Below are 20,651 nucleotides of genomic sequence, written 5' to 3'. Positions count from 1 at the left end.
CATATGGCAATTACAAAACTACCGCTTTGGGGGAATTTAGCTGAATAAAACTGTGCTGGGAAGGAGAACGCACAGTAACAATGAGCAATCTGTCCATCAGAAGAGGATAAGCGCGGCGTTTTGTAAAGCCAGTTAAGGGTCAGAAGTTTTGCAGTTGTTGTTTGTGACATGTAAATGGACCCTCATGTTTTGGGGCCTCATAGGAGCTTTGTATCCTGCTATAAACCTTGTTACTGTGCTGTTATTGAGAATAGCATCAACATGGGAAGAATTGGAACACCATTTGTAAGCTGAGTCTTCTTTTCCATCCTCACAAATATTCTTTTGGCTGAATGGGCAGAAATCCCCACAGTGTAAGGAAAGCCCGGTCAGCACAGGGATGTGGGTACCTGTGCATGCTACCCTTCACATAGGGCTTTGGTCAGGTGCTCCCCTCTGTATATAGGTGTAGGTGTACATGTTCATCCTTCACGATGTGTGCATGTATGTTTGCACATGGCCAGTGTTCGCAGTACTGGTGCCAAACAGCTATTTCAAACTATTGCTCTCTTAAACTTCTTGCTGGGTGATCACCAGTTGTACCTGTCCTGACCCGACCTCTGTACCTGTAATTAAGACCCACTGACCCAGCTGCATTCCTGGATTGGTCTCCTGGATTCCTCCTACTTCTACTGACCATGGCTTGATTCCTGAAATTGCCTGCTAAGGTCATACCACACCTCCTTCACATTGCTGAACCAACCATGGCTTGTCCATCTACACTTCTGCCTGCTAAGGTTGTACCACACCTGCACATTGCTGACCAACCATCGGCTGTCTGACTACACTTCCACTTGGTGAGGTTGTACCACACCTCCTGCACATTGCTGAACCAATGATAGCTTGCCTGACTACACTTCTGTCTGTAGAGGTTTTAACACACCTCCTGCACATTGAACCAACCATGGCTTGTCCATCTACACTTCTGCCTGCTAAGGTTGTACCACAGCTCCCGCATATTGCTGAACCAACCATCGGCTGTCTGACTACGCTTCCACCTGGTGAGGTCATACCACACCTGCACATTGCTGAACCAGCCATGGCTTGTCCATCAACACTTCCACCTGGTAAGGTTGTACCACACCTCCTGCACATTGCTGAACCAACCATCGGCTGTCTGACTACGCTTCCACCTGGCGAGGTTGTACCACACCCCCTGCACATTGCTGAACCAATGATAGCTTGCCTGACTACACTTCTGTCTGTCAAGGTTTTACCACACCTCCTACACTGTGAACCAACCATGGCTTGGCCATCTACACTTCTGCCTGCTAAGGTTGTACCACAGCTCCCGCACATTGCTGAACCAACCATCAACTGTCTGATTGCTCTTCCACCTGGTGAGGTTGTACCACACCTCCCACACATTGCTGAACCAACCATGACTTTCTTGACTACACTTCTTTCTGCCGAGGTTGTACCACACTTCCCGCACATTGCTGAACCAGCCATGGCTTGCCTGACTCTGCCTGGTTGCTGCTGCCCATGGTACCACCTCATTCTGTTATACCCATTGGTCTGCATCTTCTTGAGTGGTGCCTATCTGCCCTAAATAGATGTTTCAGTTGCAGCCCTCATGCTGCTCTGTCGTCCCCAAAGTCAACTGTTGCCACTACCGGAATCGGTCAGGCCAAAGATCCAAGAGATCTCCCACCTGGACTCGATCAGGTACCTGACACACAGACACACTCCAAAATCTTGTAAAAAGCATTCCCATAAGAGTGGAGGCTGTTATAGCCACAAAGGTGGGGAAACCCCATATTAATGACCATGATTTTGAAATAGGATGTCCAACAAGCTTGTTGGGAGGTGTAGCCTGGTGCAGCAGCAATAAACACACAGAGTCCGATTACAGACAACAGAACTCGTATTAATGCAGAATCCAGTAATTCACAACAAATGCAGTGGAAAGACACTTGACCTGGAACACTCAAGGCAATATCAGCAATGTGTAGCAGAGCAGGTCTAGATGTGCTGACAGCGTCTGTCTTGAGGGGAGGAATGTGGCCTGGCCGATCTGAGCCCAAATGGGAAGGTCTCAAGAAGGATGAAGTGTCCCTATTCTTTCCCTATTCAACCGGAACCTCTCCCTGCCACTAATCACTGTCTCTGTGAGACAGATGACCTGTCCCTACACTGCCCACAGGGGAAATGTATGCCAAGCCTGGGAGCCAGGGCATTAAATAGGCTCTGTCTGACCCAAGATAGCTGCTAGAGTCACATGGGGTGGCAGCATGGAATCAGATAGCTTCTCCAGGGACCCAATAAACCATAGAGGAACCATGTTTCTCTTGACTTCCTCTCCCCCTGCAATGGCGCTGCAGTTGAGCACCACCTGCAGTGGAGAAAATAGACTGCACCTGCCTAGAAGCTCTTAAGTGTAGGTTAATCAGGTGTCCGCAAGTTTTCATCCATAAAGTGTACATCCTAATTTGCATATAGTCCTTAAAGTACTACCCTCACTCTGCATGTTGTAGGTGGGGAGTTACACCTTGTACCCTAGGGGCACTTTCAAGCACTGCAAGCCATCTAATTTTACACTTAAAGCGGTGTTCTGCCTGGGGGAAAAAAAATGAAAAGTCAGCAGCTACTAATATTGTAGCTGCTGACTTTTAATATATGGACACTTACCTGTCCAGGGATCCCACGATTTCGGCACCCCAGCCAATTTTCGGATCGGCTGTCCGGTGTTCGTCGTAAGGGAATCTGGTAGTGAAGCCTTTTGGCTTCACGGCTGGTTCCCTACTGCGGATGTGCAAAGCCTGCCCGGTGGCGGGGGAAGTAGGAATCCCCTGAGAGATGACTCCCGGAAGTGGAGCTGCTCGCTCTGCTCGGCCCTCTCAAGGTTAGTATAGCCAGGGGAGTTGCTAGGTGGCAAAAACAACAGGGGCTTCAGTCCAAGCCCAGCACGGGGGGAGGGGGGGTGGTAGTACCGACCTGACACACGCTGACCTACTTGACACTGACATACACTGACCTACTTGACATACACTGACCTACACGACATACACCAACCTACCTGACATACACTGACCTACCTGACATACACTGACCTACACGACATACACTGACCTACCTGACCAGACTTCAGGTGTCCTCCTGCAGCTCAGCAACATGCCCATCACACAGTAGAGTAGACTCCAGAGTCCAAGCAGCCAGAGAGAGCCATGATGAGGAGAGGAGAGGAGAGCCACCCGCCCGCCTGAGCGCCGAGTGGGTCCGCATTGTAATTCCCGCCTTCCGAAGCCTGCAGCGCCTATGATGGACGTCACATCCCGTGGTCCCGGCATTGGACCAGTGGGACGTCCATCAGCACTGCAGGCTTCAGAAGGCGGGACCTGCTATTACACTCAGCCACACTCGGCCGAGCTCGGGATCAGATCGGTCCCTGCTCACTGGCGGCCCTCAGGGGTAATAACAGAACCGTGCCCACTTGAGACCCAGGGCTTTTTGAGGACCCACTGGGGGCTTCAGCCACTGTCAGCCCCCCCCCCGGCCGATGCCACTGAGTATAGCTCTACCATGTACATGTTGTCCACAGGTCTGGGAGGCAATGTTGCATCCTAAGTAAAATTAGCTGTTGCATTTAGGGCTTCTGTCTGTTTACCCTTAGGGGAACCTTTATTTCTTGTATGACCTTCTGACTAACATATATACCATTCAAATTCACCAACCTTGACTCTAAATTAAATATGCATGGTGCTCTTGAATATCATTATTAATACCGAGCACCAAATGTGTTTTCTATGTTAATATTGCTTTGGTTTTTTGTATGGTTACATATCTACAAGCATTGTATCTATGAAACATATTTGCTTTCTCTTAGAGTCTCTGTTCTCCCCTAAGGGTATTGGTCGATACCACCATAACACAGCAGCACTGTTTGGGTCTTCGCTGTGGGTGCATCAGCGGTTTTTCTGCCTATTATCCCTTCAGATGTTTCCTCCTTTTCCCATTGAGGACTAACATTCTCTTAGGTCCTGTACCCACCTAGACATCTCTGCAGCAGCCGTGCTTGTTTCTACCTTCTGGCCACACCACATGTGGCAGTTCTTGTTGCATCTTTTCTACTTGACTGGTATGTTTGTTTTTACTTGACTTCAACGATGCTCATTCCTCTGACCTCGAATATGAATCTGATGTGTGACTTTGTCTCATTATAGAATATCAATATACCAGCACTACCTCAAATGAAATGCCCCTGAAGAAAGGACTCTACACAGGTCCAGAAACGAGAGAATGAGCTTAATATTGAAGGATTTACATTTTTTATATTTGTTATATGATTCTGTCTATGTCCTCTTTGCAATTTACTGTTGGTGTTGCATGCACCACATAATTTATATTAACAAACTTCTGGTACATTTAGTTAAAGTGATTGTAAATGCTCGATTTTTCAAAACTAAAATGACAAACATGTCATACTCAGACATCCCAACCTGCAAAAACTAATTTCAGGGAGGTGGCGCTTACTTACCCGCTCTGTGTAATGGTTTTGCACTGAGCAGCCCGGATCCACCCCTACTTGGGTTCCCCACGGAACTCCTTCCCCCCGTCGAATGCCTCCATACAAAGCCGCTTGCTATGGTGGCACGCGTGCATGCTCGCTCCTGAGCCTGCAGGCCCCACCCCTGCTCCCTCCTCACTGGTTGTGATTGACAACAGCAGGAGCCATTGGCTCCTGCTACTGTCTCTGAGCCAATGAGGAGGGAGAGAGCCGAGAGAGCTTCTGACCTCGTGCACATTGCTGGATTGAGATCGGGCTCAGGTCAGTATAAGGGGGAGCTGCATGCAGATTTTTTACCTTGATGCAAAGAATGCATTAACCACTTCCTGCCCGCACTATAGCTGAAAGACGGCTAAAGCGCAGGCTTAATTTGCCCGAAGGGTGTAAATTTACGTCCTCCCGTGATCGCTCTGCCCACGCGCTAATCACAGATCGGGGTAAAGGGCCAATCACAGCAGCCCTTTACCACGTGATCAGCTGTGTCCAATGACCGCTGCTCATGGAAGTAAACACAAGCCGGTTATCGGCTTTCTTTCCTCACGCTGACAGCATGAGGAGAGAAAAGGAGAGCCAATAACCAGGGACATCGACACTGATAATCAGTGTCCTGATTATCAGTGCAGTCCCATCAATGCCCACCAGTGCTGCCAATCAGTGCCCATCAGTGACTCCTCATCAGTGCCACCTACCAGTGCCCATTAGTGCCACCTATCAGTGCCCCTCAGTGATGCCTATCAGTGCCCTTCAGTCCTGCCCCTGCAGAGCCTATCAGTGCAGCCTTATTAGGGCCACCTATCAGTGCCGCCTATCAGTGCCGCCTATCAGTGCAGCCTTATCAGTGCCCACCAGTGCCGCCTCATCAGTGCCCATCATTGCCACCTATCAGTGCCGCCTATCAGTGCAGCCTCATCAGTGCAGCCTCATCAGTGCCACCTATCAGTGCCCATCAGTGCTGCCTCACCAGCCTACATCAGTGAAGGAGAAAAATGACCCGTTGGCAAAATTTTACAACAAACTATCAAAAATTGTTTTCTTTTTTTTGTTTTTTTTTTTCTGTCTTTTTTCATTTGTTTAGCAAACAATAAGAAACCCAGTGGTGATTAAATACCATCAAAAGAAAGCTCTATTTGTGTGAACAAAATTATAAAAATTTCATATGAGTGCAGTGTTGCATGACCATGCAGAAAAACTTTCTGCCTTTTAAACCTCAAGCCTCATGAAAACTGCCACCGAACGCACTTATACAGACTTTTTCGGGCCGTTTCTGTAGTTGGGTTTCTTACGGAATCTCCGGAGCATTGTTAAAAGATGGAGTCCTCAGAAGTATTCGCTGGATAGAAAAGGTTGGGTAAAGACACAACTGAACCGAGAGAGCAAGAATGTTCACCCGATCTATCAGAGGCTAAACAGGCCAGACGAGGAGTGAAAATAAACCGAGCCACTGAAGCTCACGTTGATTACTTTCTTCCACTTCAGCTCTCTCGGAAAAGAGACAATTTAGTTTTTTTCTGTTTTGCCCAGAAGTTCGGTGTCGTCTGGTGCGGTCTGCAGGAACTCAAAGGTAAGGTGAACTCTCTGAATCGAGGGCAAAGCTTTTATCTTTCCTTTGTAAATTGCCCGTAGGATGCCGTATGAAGAGCGTCTTGATATTGTCTGGGAAATACTTGTATTGGTCTTTGATTATCTTCATTTGTTCCCATCCTTACTCTGCTTGTATCTTCTAGAAAACCCTCTCGTTGTTCAGCAACTAAATTTAATTTGTAAACCGCCTGCCTGGCAGTGTAAAGTCTGCGGACAAAGCGCCAAGGGAGCGCTACCCTCTCCCGCGGCTCCTCGGAGACGCTCTGCACTCTTTGCACTTCCCATCATCAAAGACGAGGCAATTACGGTTTGACTCTGAACACAGTTGAAAGTCGGTAGCTCAAGAAAAGCCGGGCTGGGTCAGTTTAGTCGCGAGTCTGCGGAAAGGATTCAGTGCCCCCACTCTGACTGTGTGTCTGTTGTATGCTGTTCCAAATTCTTGTAGTATCTTCGGGGTGCCTGACATACTATTCTTTGCCAAAGGAAGCGAGAGAGAAAGTTCGGATTTAAAAGGAATCTCTCAAGTATTTACAGTAAGGGGGAAAACGAAGACATGTATAGCTTACCCGTATGCAGCATTTAAAATAGATCTAAACCCAACCACAAAAATCTCATATAAGAAATAAAATGTTCACGTCGTTTCAAAAGTTGGTTTCAATCTCTTCAAAGTTGCAGCTTTCATTAAAAATGATATTTGGTGATCCTGCCTTGGAGGCACATCTGGTTATAGGGTGACAACGATCGGTCCCTAGCTACCAATTGTACTCGTGTGTTGTCACCCTGACATGCATCCCTGATGGGGATTAAGTGCAGATTGTGCAGGCATGGTCCACCATTAGAATATGTCACTGTTAATCAATCTAACTTAAACTATTAAAGAACTCTGATGATCATATAAAAATAGACATGTTGTATAGCGGGGAACAACTCTTTAAACTGTTCCTGCCAGGACCCAGCGGTAGTGACCTTGTCTAAGCAGCATCTTAGCTGTCAGACTCAGAAGTTGTGACCTTGTCTTAGAAGCACCTTAGCTGCCAGGCCCAGGGGTAGAGATCTTGTTTTAGTAGCATACCATGGGCATGGGGCCTCCCAGAGGAACTATCCTAGCCTCCAAGATCTATGGGATCTGTCTGGGTGACCTTTCTCAACTGATACCTGTTGACTGTCTTCTGCATACCTGTTCAGGTCCTACATCAATGAACCATGCTTTGCCTTTTGGACACAAGTTTCCTTCCCAAGAGACTTCCCCGTATGTAGCACCCTCCTAGTGTAGGATGCTAGGTACATTTAGCTTTTGGCTCTTTCTGTAATCAAGAGAGGAGTGATTGTTTGGCCTGGTCTGTTCAGAGCTTCATGGGATGGGAATATGATTGCTTCCTTCTTACTCTAGAAGAAGCTCCCAGGGCTTAGTTGGAGGATTCAAATAACCAACCTGAATATGTATCATGCTCAAAGCAATCCCTAGAGAGGGGTGTCCAGAAGGGGGCTGGAGAGGTGATACATCCTCCAAAGCAACAGGGAAATGTCCCTTAGTCAGTGGGAAGAATGCATTGATGGTCAGTAGGAAGAATGCTCTTTACATTTATGGTCAGTGAAAAGAATGTTCCTTACATTGGAGGTCAGTGCGAAGAATGCCCCCTACATTGTTACTCAGTGGGAAGAATGCTCCTTACATTGGTGACCAGTGGGAAGCATGTTCCTTACATTGGTGACCAGTGGGAAGCATGTTCCTTACATTGGTGATCTGTGGGAAGAATGTTCCTTACATTGGTGATCAGTGAGAAGAATGTTCCTTACATTGGTGATCAGTGAGAAGAATGTTCCTTACATTGGTGATCTGTGGGAAGAATGCTCCTTACATTGGTGATCAGTGGGAAGAATGTTCCTTACATTGGTGACCAGTGGGAAGAATGTTCCTTACATTGGTGATTAGTGGGAAGAATGTTCCTTACATTGGTGATCAGTGAGAAGAATGTTCCTTACATTGGTGATCAGTGGGAAGAATGTCCCTTACATTGGTGATCAGTGAGAAGAATGCCCCTTATATTTGTGATCAGTGGGAAGAATGTTCCTTACATTGGTGATCAGTGGGAAGAATGTTCCTTACATTGGTGATCAGTGAGAAGAATGTTCCTTACATTGGTGATCAGTGAGAAGAATGTTCCTTACATTGGTGATCAGTGAGAAGAATGCCCCTTATATTTGTGATCAGTGGGAAGAATGTTCCTTACATTGGTGATCAGTGGGAAGAATGTTCCTTACATTGGTGATCAGTGGGAAGAATGTTCCTTACATTGGTGATCAGTGAGAAGAACGTTCCTTACATTGGTGATCAGTGGGAAGAATGTTCCTTACATTGGTGATCAGTGGGAAGAATGCTCCTTACATTGATGGTCAGTAGGGAAGAATTTTCCTTACATTGGTGATCAGTGGGAAGAATGTTCCTTACATTGGAGGTCAGTGAGAAGAATGTTCCTTACATTGGTGATCAGTGGGAAGAATGTTCCTTACATTGGAGGTCAGTGAGAAGAATGTCCCTTACATTGCTGGCCAGTGAGGAGAATGTTTCTTACATTGTTATTCAGTGGGAAGAATGTCCCCTACATTGTTGGTCAGTGGGAAGAATGTTCCTTACATTGTTATTCAGTGGGAAGAATGTCCTCTACATTGGTGATCAGTGGGAAGAATGTCCCCTACATTGGTGGTCAGTGGGAAGAATGCTCCTTACATTGAAAAAATAATTGTGTAATGCTGCTGGTTTTGTCAAATAGCGTTGGCACTGGAACTACTCAGGCACCATTAGATGGGAGGTCAATCAGCCACAGCTAAAGGATCCTCTAACAACCTCTGCAGGGGCCCTAAAGTTTCACAGAAACCTGGTTGAGCTTGCCTGATCTTCACATTTGTCAGCCATCTAAGTTTTTCTGCACCTTCCCTTGGCTTCTCTTACACAGGTTGTCCCACAAGAGCTAGCAATGGCACACTATGCTCAAAACATAGACCACCTCACATGTCTCCAAATATCAGATGTGCATGACTTCAGAGAAGGGGACACACCAAATTCTACAAAATAGCCCAGAATACAAAATATGTCAGATGTTTATGATCTAGTTGGCTGCTCACAATGATTCACAGAATGTTTATGCTTTTTCACGTTCTTCAGCTCCTCCATAGGTCCAAGGTGGGGCTGTACACATCAGATACTGTAACCTTTTGTCATGGTTCCTTCACGAATATCCTAGAGAATCAATAGCGTAGGCTACAGCATGGCTGCCAAGCTGGCACCACATTCATGCCCAGATCAGCAATGTGACGGTTGTGGAAATTTGCGTTTGATGAGCGGCTGAAATAAGTGCCTGCTGCAACCAGCTCTTCCGCGGCAGCAACCAGCTTGCCTGAAATAAATGGAGTACGAGCTGCCTCTGGGCATTTCAGCTATGTAACTATGTTCAGATATAACTCGGCGCCATATGCTACCTTGGCACATCCTGCTTGCTTTCTGCACAATAATTCCCCCGTCACATTGTTATTTTGTCATTGCGTTTGATGGAATTAAGTTGTTCGAGAAGGGTCACTAATTAACACGGACGTGATTTTTATAGGAAAATTTCGTCCTTGCTGAAATATAGAATGCAATTGAGAACTTGGGCTGGGGAGGTGGTCTGGGGGGGCCCTGCAAGGTGTCCGTCACTGAATGTCTTCCAGGGTTTGTCCTTGATGAACCTAACAGCAGTGCATTCAGAGCTTTCCTCAGTGGACAGCTTTGTCGTAAAGGATATTTGCATTCTGGGTGGTGTGGAGTGGGGTGGTGAAATCTAACATGAGTGGGAAGTTCTTCCTTCCTACCCTGGTGAGATGATAAGTGAATGTATAGATGCAACTCTTTTTGCTTTGATTGTAGTAGAAAAGGGTTCAAACCCCTATCAGGTCCTGCTGGGGAGATTTTATTTCATTTCCTGTACTCAAGATGCAACAGAAAGTGAGAGAAATGCCCCGTACACACGATCGGACTTTCCGACAACAAAACCGAGCGTGGTTTTTTAGCTCTTTAGCGCCACACTTTGGGCTCCTTCTGCTAATTTCGTGTTAGTAGAAGTTTGGGGAGTGTTGATTCGTGTTTTTCTGTTAATTTCTGAACGGCCGTTCGTCAACTAGACATGTTGCGGAATCGGAGGAGATAACGTGTTATTTATTATTGGCCTTGGAGTTTTTATTATATTATATTATTATTATTATCATTATATTTTTGGGTTGAATAATAATGATTTGATTTATTATATTTTCTTTATGTTTGGATGCATAGAATGCACTTTTTGGTTAAGTTCTATTGGCAGATAACATGTCTAATTTTATTTGTTTTCTTTTTTTAATGCACAATAAAAAAATTTGTGTAGAATAATACTTGGCTATGTGTTTTACTTCAAATGACAGTTTGGGAGTCGGCAGTTACATTTTATAAAATACAATGTAATATTGACAAGGGACACCAACATAGTTGTATCTTTGTTCTTAAAATCTACGGGTTAATGGTGTTGTGGTAACTTGCATAAATAAAAAAAAAACATAATAATATTATTCTTGATATCACTAGAAAAAAAAAGCCTTTGAAAATTTGTTTGCAAAAACTCCATCAGTATCATCAGCAAAGCAGCTTCATTATTATCCCATTAAAGAAGAAGAGAATTGTGCGCTGCATTTCCGGATTTCATAATTTGCCACGAATGTTAATTCAACATTACGAACGCTAGTCTACAAGACCGACCGCTTCTGGCTCGTCCTTGCTTCTGAGCATGCGTGTTTATACTTTGGACTTTTGTCTGATGGACTTGTGTACACACGCTCGGAAAATCCAACAACACACATTTGTTGAAAATTTGAAAACATGCTAGCCAACATTTCTTGACGGAAAGTCTGACAACAATTGTCCGATGGAGCGTACACACAGTCGGATTGTCCGCCAACAACCTCACATCCAACATTTCCCATCGGTAAGTCTGATCGTGTGTACGGGGCTTAATGCCGCGTACACACGGTCGGACTTTTTGGCTACAAAAGTCCGACAGCCCGTCCGACAGACTTTCGACGGACTTTTGGCGGACTTGCGGCGGACTTTCTAACGAACGGACTTGCCTACATACGATCACACAAAAGTCCGACGGATTCGTACATGATGACGTACACCGGACTAAAATAGGGAAGTTGATAGCCAGTAGCCAATAGCTGCCCTAGCGTGGGTTTTGTCCGTCAGACTAGCATACAGACGAGCGAATTTCTGGGTCCGGCGTAGTTACGACGTAAAGATTTGAAGCACGTTTAAAAAGTCTGTCTGATTTGCGGCTGGAAAAGTCCACTGAAAGTCCGGGGAAGCCCACACACGATCGGATTGTCCGCTGTATTTGGTCCGTCGGCGTCCGTCGGACTTTTGTAGACGAAAAGTCCAACCGTGTGTACGCGGCATAAGTCTCCATAAAGTGAGGGGAATTCCCATTTTAGACAGTTGTCACCAGAACATTTGTCCCTTCTGGAAGATTGCCCCTCACCTCTTGCTTTTGTGACAACTCTAAAATTTTAACCAAAGATGTGCATGATAGAAAACTCGTTTCGGATTCATTAAAGCATCAGTAAATCATTTAATTTCATCATATTCATTATGTTAGAATGATTCATTTTCGGAATTAGTTTCATATGCTCGGATTTGTTTTGTATATTTGTTGTTCCAAATCGATTCGCAGTTCTGCTGTTCTTTCATTGTTTGGCTATATATATTTTAACATGTCAATTTGTTATTTCGGGAGATTACTTATGCACTCTGTGAGATGCCTGCTAGTCCAACCCACAAAGAGAAATGGAATGAGCTGACTGGACGATCTTGACTGGAGTCGCATGCATGCGAAAGTAACAAATGAAACAAAATGTCATTTCGTAAGTAAGTAATAAGTAGGAATCATCATCATATTTAATTTTATACCTTATCGAATTTATTGCAATATGTTTCCATTTCATATGCAGTGCATCATGTCATCCGAATGAAATGAATGAATATGAATTCATTTGCTGTTTTTCATTAAAATGTATTTTACATTAGTTGAAATTCATTACTGTTGTGATTCGAGGATTCGGATACATCCAAATCTCAGAATAATGAAAATTTCATACAAATTTCGGTTCGTAATGAAGCAGAATTGCACGCCTAATTTTGACAATAAAGTTGGGGAATACTGAATGCTAAAATTTTGAATGCCCACTTACCTACTGCTCTGATGACAATGGTCTCATGGAAGCTCATCCCTCAAAGAGAGCTCTCCCCTCCTCAGAGTAGACAAACATGTTCCAGAGCATCCAAGTCTTGGAGTACCGTTCCTGTTGATGTGTGAAGGAATGTGATGTAAATAATAATAATAGTAATCTGAAAATGTCTATTTTCTTATGTGCATACATATTTTTCTCCTTACTCATTATATAAGTATACAGATTAGCTCTGTTCCTATATTTTTCTCAAAATGGCGGGTACCCCCTACATCCCACACATCAGAAGAACGCGGAACTGAAGATAAAACCAAGGACAGCCAAACCTCGTTATGAAGATTCTCCATCTTCTTTTCTATCTTAACCAATGAGATGTACCTATTAGACTAACATAGCAATGACGTATTTGTGTGTATAAAACATTAGCACCGCCTTGAATAAATCAGAAGTGTAAAAAGTAACGGTGCTGAGCGTGTCTCAGAGTGTTTACTTTTATATGCATGCATAGCCACACTTTCCAATTAGAGACAGCAGCAGATAACCTTGGGCTCGATTGGAGCTCTTAATCATTTCCATAACAGATGCAGTACAGTAAGGATCAAGTCCTCCATTTTATTGATTTCTTCCACTTTGTGGAGCCAGAGTTTAATGGTTGATGGTTGCGGACATTTCCAAGAAAGGGGAATAAATGATTTAGCAGCATCAAGGATATGGCGTACCACAAAGCATTTGTAAATTGTAGCTGAGATAGTGGAGGCGTGGAGAAGAAAGAAGGCCGGATCATCCTGGACCACAGAATCCGTGAATTTTTGAACAATCCTCCGTACCTCTTTCCAGTAGTTTTCAAGTTTGGAGCAGGACCAAAAGATGTGTAGGAATGTTCCTCACTCCTCCTGGCATCTCCAACAATGATCGGAAATGTTTGGGAAAAATTTGTGTAACTGAGACAGTGTCCGATACCATCACAACAGTATTTGAAGATTTGTTTCCTGTATTTTTGTGCAAATAGAGGATTTGAGAGGGAACCTAATAATATTGTTCCTCTGCTCTGAAGTGAATGTGTGGTCTAGGTCAGTCTCCCATTTCGTCACCCAGGGCAACTGGTGTTCCTCTGGAGGTGTGATCAGCAAGGTATATGCTATGGATAGTGTGTGGGGCAGTGTGCCTTCATCGGTACAGTATTCCTCAAAGACAGTAAGGTGATGGCTGTAAGTACTTTGGGATGTTAATGAATGAAAGAAATTATGAAGAGCTCTCCAAAAGTCCAAAATAAATGGGCCTGAGGCGCTTGTAAGTACCGACGGCCAACCGTCCGCCACCAGAAAGTGAGAAGCCTGAACACTACCAGAGTCAAGTAGGGAATGAAAGATCCTATTCTGTAAGAATTGAGGGTTTCCCAGTATTGGGAACAATGTAGAATCCTGGGAAGAAAGCAAAGTGTTGGCCAACAATTGCAAGCTACTTCCATATTTTTTTATCTTAGCCTGGTCCATATATGTCTCCTGTGGCCATGTGATATCCTCTCTTCCATGTTTCTATTCTGGCGGTCAGGTGGGAGTTTGTTGGTGATTGCTCGGGTAAGCGGGGGATAGTATTGACAGAGTGAATGCTACTTGTTGTAGACCTTTAATCATTACTGATCTTCAAGTCCCCTGAGGAAGCCATGATTGGCGAAACATGTCTGTAACAGACACCGCAATAAGAACATTTATCTAAATCAGTATGACCACATATGGACATGTGTATTTGTACTCAGAGTACATCGTTGTACTGTACATCCTTGGAGTGTGGCCTCCTTTGTACATCGTTGTACTGTACATCCTTGGAGTGTGGCCTCCTTTGTACATCGTTGTACTGTACATCCTTGGAGTTTGACCTCCTTTGTACATCGTTGTACTATGCATCCTTGGAGTTTGGCCTCCTTTGTACATCGTTGTACTGTGCATCCTTGGAGTTTGACCTCCTTTGCACATCTTTGTACTGTACATCCTTGGTGGAGTTTGGCCTCCTTTGTACATTGTTGTACTGTACATCCTTGGAGTTTGGCCTCCTTTGTACATCGTTGTACTGTACATCCTTGGAGTTTGGCCTCCTTTGTACATCATTGTACTGTACCACCTTGGAGTTTGGCCTTCTTTGTACATTGTTGTACTGTACATCCTTGGAGTTTGACCTCCTTTGTACATCGTTCTACTGTACATTCTTGGAGTTTGGCCTACTTTGTACAACGTTGTACTGTACATACTTGGAGTTTGGCCTACTTTGTACATCGTTGTACTGTACGTCCTTGGAGTGTGGCCTCCTTTGTACATCATTGTACTGTACATCCTTGGAGTTTGGCCTCCTTTGTACATCATTGTACTCTACATACTTGGAGTTTGGCCTCCTTTGTACATCGTTGTACTGTACATCCTTGGAGTTTGGCCTCCTTTGTACATCATTGTACTGTACATCCTTGGAGTTTGGCCTTCTTTGTACATCATTGTACTGTACATCCTTGGAGTTTGGCCTTCTTTGTACATCGTTGTACTGTACATCCTTGGAGTTTGGCCTACTTTGTACATCGTTGTACTGTACATCCTTGGAGTTTGGCCTTCTTTGTACATCGTTGTACTGTACATCCTTGGAGTTTGGCCTCCTTTGTGCATCGTTGTACTGTACATCCTTGGAGTTTGGCCTCCTTTGTGCATCGTTGTACTGTACATCCTTGGAGTTTGGCCTACTTTGTGCATCGTTGTACTGTACATCCTTGGACTTTGGCCTACTTTGTACATTGTTGTACTGTACATCCTTGGAGTTTGGCCTCCTTTGTACATCGTTGTAATGTACATACTTGGAGTGTGGCCTCCTATGTACATCATTGTACTGTACATCCTTGGAGTTTGGCCTCCTTTGTACATCGTTGTACTGTACATCTTTGGAGTTTGGCCTCCTTTGTACATCATTGTACTGTACATCCTTGGAGTTTGGCCTCCTTTGTACATCGTTGTACTGTACATCCTTGGAGTTTGGCCTCCTTTGTACATCGTTGTACTGTACATCCTTAGAGTTTGACCTCCTTTATACATTGTTGTACTGTACATCCTTAGAGTTTGACCTCCTTTGTACATCGTACTGTACATCCTTGGAGTATGACCTCCTTTGTACATTGTTGTACTGTACATCCTTGGAGTGTGGTCTCCTTTGTACATCGTTGTACTATACATCCTTGGAGTTTGGCCTCCTTTGTACATCTTTGTACTGTACATCCTTAGAGTGTGGCCTCCTTTGTACATCGTTGTACTGTACATCCTTAGAGTGTGGCCTCCTTTGTACATCGTTGTACTGTACATCCTTGGAGTTTGGCCTCCTTTGTACATCGTTGTACTGTACATCCTTAGAGTGTGGCCTCCTTTGTACATTGTTGTACTGTACATCCTTAGAGTTTGGCCTCCTTTGTACATCGTTGTACTGTACATCCTTAGAGTGTGGCCTCCTTTGTACATCGTTGTACTGTACATCCTTAGAGTGTGGCCTCCTTTGTACATCGTTGTACTGTACATCCTTGGAGTTTGGCCTCCTTTGTACATCGTTGTACTGTACATCCTTAGAGTGTGGCCTCCTTTGTTCATCGTATAACTGTACATCTTTGGAGTTTGGCCTCCTCTGTACATTGTTGTACATCATTGTACATTGCAATGGATGGATCGACATCCCACCTTCCACAAACGACTGTTTTCATTGTTTATCCAAAACGGAGACAACACTGAATGGTGTTTTTTTTTTTTTTTTTTTTAATATCTATATTTTTATATGACAATCCAGCTGACATGCGTTATGTATAATGCATGTGTTTCGCTATTTGGGATGACTATCTGCATCAGCAGAAAACACGCTTTGTTATTGGGAATTACTAGTCACAAGCACTTTGACATTTACTATGGTGGATGACAGTCTACTATCGAGGAGTCTAAAAATACACAAGACAATCACCATCGACTGTATGTTTCTGAACATTCCTCATTCAGTCTCCGGAGAGATGTTTACCAAAAACCTTTTTATTACAATTATATGTATGGTTATATTTTAGGATGAAAGCACTTTAGAGCACCGAGCATTGTCCTCTAAAGTGGTGCTTTGTATGCAGACTTGCAGATCCAGCTTACAGTCTTACCTCTATATTGTCTGCTTTATATATAGTTATCTTGGCAATATTGTTGACTTACAGTTGGCGTTCAATTTCATTATAAGTGGAATGTCTCTGTATTTGCGTAATAACATACTTAAAAAGATACATGGTATAAATATGTATATATATTTTATCAGATTATTTAAAAGCCCAGAGATCTGCAGACTTTTTAAATTTTGTACTTAACCACCAGTTCCCCTCTACAGCCATTGTTTCATTTTTATTTTTCACATTAAAATTAACATTTTTGGCTATAAAATTATTTAAAACCCCTAGAACATTATTCACTACATTGTCAAAAGTATTGGGACGCCTGCCTTTACACACACATGAACTTTACTGACATCCCAGTCTTAGCCCGTAGGGTTCAATATTGAGTTGGCCCCACCATTTACAGCTATAACAGCTTCAACTCTTCTGGGAAGGCCGTCCACAAGGTTTAGGAGTGTGTCTATGGGAATGTTTGACCATCCTTCCAGAAGCGCATTTGTGAGGTCAGGCACTGATGTTGGACGAGAAGGCCTGGCTCGCAGTCTCCGCTCCGCTAATTCATCCCAAAGGTGTTCTTTTTCGGGTTGAGGTCAGGAGTCTGTGTAGGCCAGTCAAGTTCCTCCACCCCAAACTCGCTCATCCATGTCTTTATGGACCTTGCTTTGTGCACTGGTGCGCAGTCATGTTGGAACAGGAAGGGGCCGTCCCCAAACTGTTCCCACAAAGTTGGGAGCATGAAATTGTCCAAAATGTCTTGATATGCTGACGCCTTAAGAGTTCCCTTCACTGGAACTAAGGGGCCAAGCCTAACTCCTGAAAAACAACCCCACACACCATAATCCCCCCTCCACCAAATAATTTGGACTGGTGCACAAAACAGGTTTATAAAGACACCGATTAGTGAGTTTGGGGTGGAGGAACTTGACTGGCCTGCACAGAGTCCTGACCTCAACCTGACAGAACACCTTTGGGATGAATTAGTGCAGAGACTGCGAGCCAGGCCTTCTCGTCCACATCAGTGCCTGACCTCACAATTGCGCTTCTGGAAGAATGGTCAAACATTCCCATAGACACACTCCTAAACCTTGTGGACAGCCTTCCCAGAAGAGTTGAAGCTGTTATAGCTGCAAAGGGCGGAGCCAACTCAATATTGAACCCTACGGACTAAGACTGGGATGTCATTAAAGGTCATGTGTGTGTAAAGGCAGGTGTCCCAATACTGTGTATATTTATTTAAAGCAGAAGCCCTGCAGAATAAAAAGATGGTAATTGCAATTTTTTATGTTGAGCAAACTTTGCGCAACTGTTTATGAAATCTATATTTTCAGGAATAAATACACAAAAATTGATTATATTGCACAAAAACCAAATTTAATTCCCAATTTTTTCGTATATACAATAAAAGATGAGGTAGTGTAGAGTAAATGATACATGTACTGTATGTGCCAAGCCTCAAAACTGCATGCACCCAAAAAAATGGGGAAAAAAATGTGGTACTCATCATTATCAATAAGTGACGCTTTACAGCTCATAAGTTTAGAGTAAACCATAAATGAGGGATCTAGAAAAAAAAATGTATACAATCACTAGACAAGCCATATTGTAATTTATTTATTATAATAATTTACTTTCAATGCAATGTGGCAACCTGGTGCAAGCAGCGGGCTGGTTCCTGGGAGTTGTTGTTATTATTATTATTATTATTATAAAGGAGTTTTATAGCGCCAATAGTTTTCACAGCTTTCTACAAAATAAAGGGAGACAATATAATAACATACAAGAGTTAAGAGGGACCTGCTCAGAAGAGCTTACAATCTAATAAAGTGGGACAAGTGGTACAAAAAGGAGATGACTGTGGGGGATGAGCTGATGGGAAAGGTGGAGGTGGGATAGGCTTCCCTGAAGAGATGCGTTTTCAGAGATCGCCTAAAGATGGACAGAGTAGGAGATAAGTGGACAGATTGGAGTAGTGAGTTCCAGAGGATGGGAGAGGCTCTGGAGAAGTCATGGAGACAAGCATGGGAGAAGGAGAAAAGAGAGCTAATAGAGCAGGAGGTCTTGAGAGGAGCAGAGAGGACGGTTTGGGTAATATTTAAAGACAGTGGCGGCTAGTGCTCAAAATTTTTAGGGGGGCGCAAACAAACTGAAAAAAAAAATCATTTGCAGCCTCACTGTACCCATCAAACGCAGCCACTGTGCCCATCAAACGCAGCCACTGTGCCATCAAACGCAGCCACTGTGCCCATAAATTGCCGCCACTGTGCCCATTAAATGCTGCCAATGTGCCATCAAGCGCAGCCACTGTGCCATCAAACGCAGCCACTGCACCCATAAATTGCCGCCACTGTGCTATCAAACGCAGCTGCTGTAACCATCAATTGCTGCCAGTGTGCCCCATCAGTTGCCACCAGTTTGCCCCATCAATTGCCGCCAGTTTGCCCCATCAATTGCCGCCAGTTTGCCCCATCAATTGCCGCCAGTTTGCCCCATCAATTGCCACCAGTTTGCCCCATCAATTGCCACCAGTTTGCCCCATCAATTGCCGCCAGTTTGCCCCATCAATTACCGCCAGTTTGCCCCATCAATTGCCGCCAGTTTGCCCCATCAATTGCCACCAGTGTGCCCCATCAATTGCCACCAGTTTGCCCTATCAATTGCCGCCAGTTTGCCCCATCAATTGCCGCCAGTTTGCCCCATCAATTGCTGCCAGTGTGCCCCCCCCCCCCGTCCGGCACCTACCTGTCTCGGGTCAGCGCTGTCCTCCACGCTCCCTCCGAGTCCTCAATATCTTCTCCCGTCCTCTTCTGCTATGATTGGACGCCTGATAGGCGTCCAATCACAGCGCCTGACGCTTCAGCCAATCAGGTGACAGGTAACCAGACCCGGTGCACCTGAATGGCTGAGAGGCAGGTCAGTGTTAGGGAAGCGATTTATTTGATTCCCTAACACAGCACTACGTAAGCAGCGAACGCACAGCTGTTTACCAATTTGGAAGCATATTAGAGCCCACGGCTCTAATCAGGACGTCTATTAGAGCCGACGGCTCTAATCAGGCACTTCCAAAAACACCCCCGCCACTGTAATTCAGATGCCCGGCGCCCGACAAGGCCACAATGGATAGATTCATGCAACGCATGAATCTATCTATTGGAGATTGACGGGTGCAGGAGAGAGGGAGCGGCGCTCCTGCGCCCTCTATGGACGCACCGCCAATGTTTGGAGATAAGATTGGTGATGTAGCTCGGGCTAGAGCTGTGAATGGCTTTGTATGTGGTTGTTAGTATTTTGAATTAAATTCGCTGGGAAATCGGAAGCCAGTGTAAGGATTGGCAGACAATGAGCGGTTGGTAAGGTGGATAAGTCTGGCAGAAGCATTCATGATAGACTGAAGAGGGAATAGCGGCCTGTGGAGAGGTAGGCCTATGAGAAGGGAGTTGCAATAGTCAAGGCGAAAGATAACGAGGGAGTGAATGAGGAGCTTGGTGGTTTTATTAGTTTAAAAGGGGCGAATTTTGGAGATGTTACGAAGGTGAAGTCTACAAGCTTTTGACAGCGGTTGGATTTGGGGCTGAAATGACAGGTTAGAGTTTAAGATTACACCTAGTACCCTGTGAGGTGGGGGACTGATAGTTGAATTATTTTTTCTTTATGGAAAAGTCAGGGAGGAGGACACAGGAGGGGAGGAGCTCGGGTTTAGAAAGATTTAGTTTGAGGAAGTGTATCTATGTTGATATGAATATCAAAACATCTTAATGGTCAGATGTCAGTCTGGAGTCAGTCTGGAGTCTAATGGTCAGTTCCTAGGTAGTCTAGAGGAGTGGGCATTGTATGCAGACCACCCTAGGTAACATTCACATGTGATCCTGGACGTTCATGAGATCTAATGAATGAGAGGTGAGCCAGGGAGAAAAGTTTTTGCCGAGCTGAGCTAGAAAAATCTGAAAGTGTTAAAAAAAAAAAAACTTAGAGGAAAAGGTAAAATAGTGCATTGTCAGAGCTTCAACCCTAACTCATCAGATCATGGATGAGGATTGCACGAGATTTTAACATTCTGTAAAAATTTGACTACTAGTTCCCGGGTCTGCTACATAGCTTGGTGTAAGCCAGCCTTTTTCAACC

This window comes from Aquarana catesbeiana, linkage group LG07 (assembly GCF_042186555.1).
Source record: "Aquarana catesbeiana isolate 2022-GZ linkage group LG07, ASM4218655v1, whole genome shotgun sequence".
In the NCBI taxonomy this organism is placed as follows: Eukaryota; Metazoa; Chordata; class Amphibia; order Anura; family Ranidae; genus Aquarana; species Aquarana catesbeiana.
This window is presented reverse-complemented; position numbering follows the sequence as displayed.